General features: G+C 43.1%; 1 protein-coding gene across 1 annotated transcript in view; it reads right to left on the reverse strand.

Annotated features, from left to right (window-relative positions):
• The window catches only part of LOC109451579 (hepatitis A virus cellular receptor 1 homolog), a 31,196-nt gene extending 26,001 nt beyond the window's left edge, over positions 1-5,195 (reverse strand). Inside the window, exon 1 of the mRNA XM_074313837.2 lies at positions 5,061-5,195. The gene's annotated coding sequence lies outside the window, so the exon portion shown is untranslated. The remainder of the gene's footprint in view (positions 1-5,060) is intronic.
• Between the last annotated feature and the right edge of the window lie 3,438 nt (positions 5,196-8,633).

Genomic DNA, 8,633 nt, shown 5'->3' on the forward strand with positions numbered 1-8,633 from the left:
GGACAAATTCTGATATGCCTCACACAGAAGTTAGTGCCTTATTTATATGGGAGCCCAAAGATTTTATGACTAGTTTGGCTATAATCTGAGACTCGGTCAAAGCCCAGTAAGTCAGTGATAAGGATTTTCTCATTTAATTCAATTCATTCAATTATTAACATTATATTGAGGCTAGCTGGATATGACTAAATATACTAAGGATGAAAATTCCAGAATTGTGAAATAGGGCAGAGACACGGGTAGGTAAGCAACAAACTAATAAACTTGGCCAGACTGACATAAATGGTAAACATATGATCAGAGCCTGTCACTCCCCCACTTACAACCTTCCCATGGCTCTTTCAGAAAAAGAACAAAAAGAAAATCCTAATTCCTAAGCCAGATTTACAAAGCCCCAGTGATCTGGCCTCTGCCTCCCTCTCAGATTTCTCTACCACTCTCTCCCCTGCCACAGGGCTGCAGCCACCTGGGGTTCTTTCAAATGGATCCCTACTTTAGGACCTTTCCCTAGAAGTGTTCTCTGCCTACTTCCCGATTCCTTCACCCCACCATTTTTGGATTTCTCCTTTTCATTCTGATTCCTGCTTAAATGTCACCTCAGACATTCCTTTGGTCCCTCTATCTAAAGAAGCCAACCAGTCACCCTTTGTCACTCTATTTCAGTTCTCTATTCTGCATTTGTTACCTTGTTTCCTGTGAGGTATGTTTCTGTGTGTTGGTGTGTGAGTATGGGTCTCGTCCATTTCTGTTCCCTCTAGTACAGTGTTACTCAATAGAACTTTCTGTGATGATGGAGTTATTCCATGTGGGTGTTGGGTGAGCACTTGAAATGTGGCTAGTATAACTGAGGAATTTAAATTGTTCATTTAATTTTAATTCACTTACATTTAAATAGGCCCCATGGCTATTGTTGCACGGCACTCACCACTGGACCATAAAGCCTTTAAGGCAGAGCTCCTCCCTGTTGTTCTCTGTCCTACCCCTGAAAGGTTGTAAAGGACCCAGTATACACGGATCGAATAAACCAATGGAAGCACAAAGGCATGGGGACAGATCTTCAATGACTGAGGGGTTAGGGGATGGGAAATAGGAGGAAATCTCTAAAAAAGGTGACATGTGAAGCTCAGAGTGGAAGAATGGGGGAAGGGCCAGAGGGTGTTTTAAGTGAGAAAATGATGAGTAAGACCAAGTGAGGGACCAACATCCAAGGCTGTGAGATGTTACATAACTGAGATGTTTCCATGAGATCAAATTTCAGACATGCCCACCACCCATCAAAGCCTCCACTGTGTCCTAAAGGCTCCCGAACAGCTCAATGGATTTGTTTAATTGGAGCTATACAGCCTCCACGAATCGCTACTTTAGATCAGCTTTGTGCCACCTTGAAGGCTACCTCCCAGGTGAGGGAGGAGGCTCAGGCCCCACACGTGACTTTCCCACTGCTTGCTGCACATGAAAAGGAGCGCCACCGCAGGCACACACAGGTGACAGCAGCAGGCTTACCTATGAGAAGGAACATGGTGGCTGCTGGGTAGACGAGCCACCAAGACCCGTGGGGGACTACTGCAGGAATCAGGACACAGCAAGGGACGGCAGTGGAGATGGTCAGTGACCCTCTAGACCTCAGGCTCTGCATGTGTGGAAAGTAGAGCCCACAGGATTTCCTGCAGGGGGTGAGGAGTAGCAGCCTAAAGATGGACTCCAAGAGGTTTGGGGCTGAGCAACAGAAAGGACAGGAGCTTCCACAGACTTAGGTAGGGAAACTGCATGTAACACGGGTTTGGGAGGAAATCCTCTGGAGTTCGAACTTGTTGAGTCTCAAATGTCTCAGACACCCAAGTGCAGACTGTTGGAGTTCAGGAGATGGGTCTGACTGAAGGTACGTATCTGGAAGTCATTGGCACAGAAATGGTGTCTCACGTCATGAACCTGAGGGGATGCACAAGGCATGGCCGTGTGAGGACTAGGCCTGGGCCCTCCACAAAACGCTGCGGTGCAAGAGGCACCAACACACAATAGCCGCAGAGCAGGGAGGAATGGGAAAAGGAAAATAAATGGGATCCTGGGAGCCCAGGAAAGCAGATGCATCATGAAGAGGCAGTGGTCGTGAATTAAATATTGCCAGGGCAAAGGAAGAGATGCGTCTACAGGGCTGAGCAGGCTGGCGATCATTAATGACCTTGACAAAAGCGGTTTGGGTAAAGGGTCATTGAGTGATTGTTCACATTCCCTATGTCTACCTCAGAATACAGTTTACAGGAAAGGGAAAACCAGGAGAGAATTGGAGACAGGGAACTCTTTCAATGAGATTTGCTGCAAAAATAAAAATAAAAATAAAAAAATAAAAAATAAAAAATAAAAAAAGGAAAGGGGAGTTAGAAAGTAGGGAGATTTATTAAAATGCTAAAAATAACAGCATTATTATATGATCTGGTGATGACTGAGAGGAGGAAAATTATTTGAGAGAAAGAAAATTGTGGAGCGATAGAGGGATGAATCCAGTACCAAATTAGGGGAATCCACTTAGACATGACCAGGGGTGAGAGTAAATGGACTAGGGACCAAGTTGACTGTCATTAAATTTTGAATGCATTCAAAAAACACTACATTTTTACTTAGCCCCCCCCACACACTTATGTTTTTGTTATCACTTTTTACTTCTTTTGTGTGTGAGTATCCCTTAATTTATTATTTTAATTACACATGACCTTACTACTTTCACCTTTTAACCTTCTTACTAGCTTTGTAATTGGTTGAGCCACAATTTTACTAAGTTTGTCTTTATTAGTGAGTTTTTTTCTTTTTGATATTTCCTTATTTTTAGTTTTGGCCTTTTCTTTTCTACTTAAAGAAGTTCCTTTAACATTACTTGCACTGCTGGTTTAGTGGTGATGAACTCCTTTAGCTTTTGCTTGTCTGAGAAACTATCTCTCCTTGCTGGGTAGAATATTATTGGTTGAGGTTTTGCCCTTTCATCACTTTGAATGTATCATGCCATTCACTTTTGGCCTGCAAAGTTTCTGTTGAAAAATCAGTTAGTGGTCTTATGTGGGCTCACTTGTACATAACTAGCTGCTTTTCTCTAGCTACTAAGATTCTTTTTATTTTTAATATTTAGCATTTTAATTATGATGTATCTTGGTGTGGGCCTGTTTGTGTTCATCCTGTTTGGGACTGTCTGTGCCTCCTGGACTTGTATGTCTTTTTCCTTCACCAGGTTAGGTAAATTTTCAGTCATTATTTCTTAAAATAGGTTTTCTATCCCTTTTTCTCTCTCTTCTACTTCTGGGATCCTATGATGAATATTGGTACACTTAATGTTTTCCCAGCGGTCCATTAAATTATCTTCATTTTTTTTAAATTGTTTTATTTTTGCTGTTCTATTTGGGTGTTTCCCACTGTTTCGTCACCCAGATAGCTGATTCCTTTTTCTACATGATCTAATCTGTTGCTAATTCCTTCTAGCATATCTTTTTTCATTTCAATCATGTTATTCTTCCGTTTTGATTGGTTATTTTTTATATTTCCTTGCTTGTCTCTTTTTTTGTTTTTTTCTAGATTTTTGTCCTGTTCTTTCGTTGGGAACATATTTCTCTGTCTCCTCATTTGGGCTGGCTCTCCGTGTTTGCTTCAATGTATTATGTAAATCCACTATGTTCTTTGGTCTTGAAAGAATGGCCTTATGTAGAAAGTATCTTGTGGGTCAGTAGTGCAGTCCCCTCTGGTGTTCTAAGGGTGTCCCCTGTGTATGTTGCATGTGCCCTCCTGTTGTAGCTGGCCTGCAATTGCTGAAGGAACATCAGTGGGTGGAGTAGACCCTCTGACTGACTGGCTGTAAAGGACTAGCCACAAATTTAGTGAATGAGCCATTGTTCAGGGGCTGACCTGCACAAAAACAGGAACTGCTTTAGCAGGGCTCTGGTGCCAGGTGAGGAGGCGTGTGGTGTGTCCGTTTAGGAGCTGCTTCGGTGGGACTCTAGTGGGCGCTGAGGTCATTTGCTGTTTGTTGCAGTCTTGGGGCTGCATGGTTGGAGCTATGTTCTAAGCCCAGGCCAGTTAATGCGTGTGCCATGTGAAAAGTGCTTAGAAAAGTCTGCAATGGGAGCTGAGGCTGGTGCCATTTGCGGTGTGTTTGGGACTGATTGGTAGAAATTACAATGGGAGCTGAGGCTGGTGCCATTTGCGGTGTGTTTGGGACTGATTGGTAGAAATTACAATGGGAGCTGAGGCTAGCCATTGCTTCTGCTAATCTGGAAGGCATTTAGAAGAGACTGTGGGGGTGGGGTATGGTGTGCAGAGGTCAGCCTTTGCTCCTGTGAAGCTTGAGGGAATTTGGGAGAGACTGCAGGGTATGTCCAGCCCAGCCACTGATCCTGTGAAGCTGGAGAGAAACTGGGAGACATTGCGGGGAGAGCCAAAAACAGGCCATCACTCCTGTAGAGCTTTGGGGCATTTGGGATGGACTACATGGGCCCCAAGGCCCCTGTGAACCTCTGGAATACTGCGAAGAGGCTCCAGCAGGAGGAGCAGGGGCTCAGGGAAATGCCACAGCAGGTAGGACGGTGGTAGCTAGGTTCATGGAGAGGGACAGATTTTGTGCCTGCCAGCTCAGCGCCAGCCAGATGGGAAGAGAGCCCAATAAAAGAACAATAGCACCCATCAGAGCTTCTGTCCTGAGTTCCCACAAATCCCTGCCCTTCCAGTCCTTGCCTATTGTTAGTCAGATTAAGTTCCTCCCCGAATGTCCCAGGCACTTCTTGAACTACCGCCTCTATGCTAGAGCACAGATTAAATAAATTTGTGCCAAACCCTCTAAATACAGAGTCTTGGTCTCCCACAAGCCTTCATCCATCTCAGACATAATCCCCATAGGTGTTCATAGCCAGATGTTATGGGGACTCCCCTTCCCAGCACAGGTGCCCCACACTGGGGAGCCCAGTGGGGCTCAGACCCCAGAGGCTCCCTAAGAGAGCCCTCTGTAGGCAAGCTATCCCCCCTATTCATTAACCACCACACCACAGGCATGGAACCTGCCCAGACTGTGTCTCCCCCTCTCTTACCTGTCTCCACGTGGCGTCTTCTTTACGTCCTTCGTTATAGGAATTCTGTCCAGCTGGTTTTCAGGGTGGTTCTCAGTGACGGTTTCCCTATAATGGACTTATAATTCCGATGTGTTCCTGGGAGGAGGCAAGTTCAGGATTTACCGACTCAGCCACATTGACTCCTCCCCTCCCTGAATTTTCCCTAATTTCTATTGGCTCAATCATCATTACCTGAATATACCATATAATAGAAAGTTCACGCAACAAAGTTCTGGTTTTCTTTTTAGCATAAATTTTCAGAGGACTCTACCTACAGGTGAGTAATGAGGTTTCCAGCTCCCCTGCTGGTGGTCAATGATTCTTCCCCCAAACGTTTTTATTGGTTTGAAAAGATTCAGCACAGATCTTAATTTCAGGTCAGACTCCAGGCCTGAAATGTCATGTAGATTTTGATACTGTTTATACATGAAGGGACCTTATACTACCTGGGGCCACCTCCTCAACTTAAAAATGCACAAACTGGGGACAAAAAGAGGAACAGATGATGGAACCCATAGGAGATACCCTCTGGGGCAGACGCAGAAGTGAGAGCTGGGTTTGCCTCCTCTTACTCAACTGTACTTGTCACTCAACAGTCATTATTTCACCAAGTATTCACTGAACCCCGTGCTAAACAATGGAACATTCGATGCAAAGGAAAAACAAACCTACAGTCTCTGCCCTGGAAAGTTTAGGAAAATAAGCTGCCACCTTTAGTAAGAATGAAGTAGAGCCACCCTGTGTCCCCATATAAATTGTACACCGTTCAGATGTTAACAGCATGTCATTGACACTCAGAGTTTTGAGCTTGTGTATGTCAAGGACAGCAGAAAACTGGATGTGAGCTGAGCTCTCGCTCACACAGCTAACGGGCACTACTTTTTCACAGCAGACTGTCTCCCCCCAAAATTATGATATGATGGTGCCCTTTTCCCTCTGAAACCAAAGCAATGGTTGTTGTCTACTGAAAAACACTGATTTGCTTTCGGATTAAAACTTTCACTTGTCACCACTAGGCCTTATCACATGATTATAACACGTTTCTTCTACACCCATTATAGGGAAGACGGTGGGTCAAAGAGACTAATAACATTGGGATTTTACCAGATTTATTATTCATTATTATATAAAATTTTATAAAATATTTTCCAAAGATGACCTACCCACAAAACAACTATATTAAAAGGAGATGCATATTTAAACAAATATCCCACACCATCACAATACATGAATAGCTTAAATAACCACTTTAAAAAATATATCACTGCTTTCTCTGGGGAAAGAGAATCACAACACAAGCAAAAGGAATTTGAACAACAATTCAGAAAGAAACTCACTGCTATGAGTAAATGAGTCACTTGGAATTACCTTCATAATTGCAGTCAGCATGATTGAGAAAAAAGATACAGAGGTTCTAAAACCATGAAACTACCATTTATGACTCATACTGCTCCTTTGGGAAGATTTCAAGTGAAAATCAGCCAAAATCTGAGCCCTCCTTAAGATTGAGAAACTTTCAACCAAATGGTCCTGCTGACCCTCTCCTTTTCCAGACTTACGAAGTGTGTCCCAGAAAACGTTGATGGAAACTCTTGAAAATTACAGCTCTAGGGCATCTCCACTTATCTCCAGACGATCCAGACTTTCTCAATAGAAATCTGGAGACAAATTAATCTGGGTTCTTCCCTTTAATTTTTTGGACTTAAATTTAAAAAAGAATAAAATTAAAATGGGAGTAGGCACAAGGGGAAGCCTCCAAAGCAATTACAGGCATAACTTGGAGATAATGTTGATTCAGTTTCAGACCATCAAATAAAGTAACTTGAAATCTATTTGCTGGTGGAGGGCCCTGTCTTCAATTTGAAAAAAAATAAATAAATAACTCAACTCCTGAGAAGGACAATAAAGCAAAGTCCAGTATAATGAGGTTTGCCTGTAATGAGGAGTTGAACCACTTGAAATTTCAACCTCAAGAGATCCAAATCTAGAAGAAGTAATAAGCAGAGAAAACACGGTAAGGCCATAGTATTTCAGTCTAAAAAGATAAGGAGACCCCTCTTTTCACTGCCTGTGGGTCTCTCAGGCAGAGCTCTGGGAAATAATCCTAAAATGCTCTTATGAATAGACCACATATTCAAACTTGTCAAACTTTTTTGGATTAACACTTGTACACCCAGGACATTTCTAGCATCTTTTTGTGCTCCTTTCTGCCATCTTCCCAATTCCAAATAGTTGATACAGAGTGGATCCTACTCTGAAAATCAGAGTTCTAGTCCTAGCTTGCTGCAATGCTCCACTGTGACCTTCACCTTGAAACTTAACCTGTGCCAGTCTTCATTTATTTCTATGATGAGGAGGGAAGACAGGAAAACATTGCTATTATGCTTAAAACTAATCTTTCTATTACAAAAAGAAAGAAAGAAAGAAAAATGAAGATTATCAGACATTACGGAGCACATAAAAGGAAAATGTGAAAGTCTGTCGCTTGACCATTTGCCTCTGTGAGATAGCCACATTAATTTGGGTTTATTTTTCCAGACATTTTTTAAGGCAAAGGAAAAAAAAATCTACATACTTAGATATATTATTGTGGGACTTTTTTTTTCTTGACTTAGCAGTATAGCATTTCCTTCACTAAGTAACTGAAGCTCTGTGAGAGTAGGGGTTGTGTCTGCTTCTTTCACTGCTATATTCCTATGGGACTAGAACAGTGCCTGCCAAGTAGGTGCCAATAAATGTTCACTGAATGAATGGATGGCATGAGCCCTCCTACAATCAGATCAACTAGAAGTTCTGTGGGATCAGGGATGTGTCCATTTGGTCTCTTTCTATGGTCTCAGCACCAGAGTACCTGGCACACAGTGAGCACTTAATGAATACATGCTGAATTAGCAAAACAGCTCAATGACAAAATCACCTGACTCTTTTGAACTGCGCCAATGTGTTGACATACCACAATAACCAACTATTCCCCTACCGATGGAAAAGTCTCTTGAGAACGTCATTGCAACGATAATCCTTGTACACATGCCCTTGTTTAAAGAGCTTTGTAGGATAAGAATCTCTATGGGAGGGGAACCATTGATCTGGTCCAACCAAATGTGTTCTGAAGTCCTTTCTCTCTAGAACTTCAAAACTTTGAAATATTTGTGATTAACGTTTCAGCCTGTATGAGAGCCACTGCCTATGAATTTACAGAATGATCTCCCTTACATGGTGTTACCTCCCTGTGCTTCCTCAAACTGTCCAGATGCAACCGAAACACCACAATTCACACAACATACACCACAATTCAGACTGCCAGAAAGACTTCGAGAAACACACAAACAGGCCTCCTGCATCTGCTGACCAGCATCTCCTACATGCAGCACTGCAGCACTCTTGTCATCAGCTAGGGAGGGTGGTTTGCGGGCAGTGACGGGTCCATATGGTAGATGGAATCCTTATGCGCTGAGGAGGGCTCAGCAGAAAGGGGCAACCAGGCGACAGGGGAACAGACTTCCAAGGGCCTGGGGTGGGACACGATGCTGAGAAGCGAAGGCCACTTGGCCT

The sequence above is a fragment of the Rhinolophus sinicus genome, chromosome 5 (genome assembly GCF_057876585.1).
Source record: "Rhinolophus sinicus isolate RSI-liver-muscle chromosome 5, RSI-T2T, whole genome shotgun sequence".
Classification (NCBI taxonomy): Eukaryota; Metazoa; Chordata; class Mammalia; order Chiroptera; family Rhinolophidae; genus Rhinolophus; species Rhinolophus sinicus.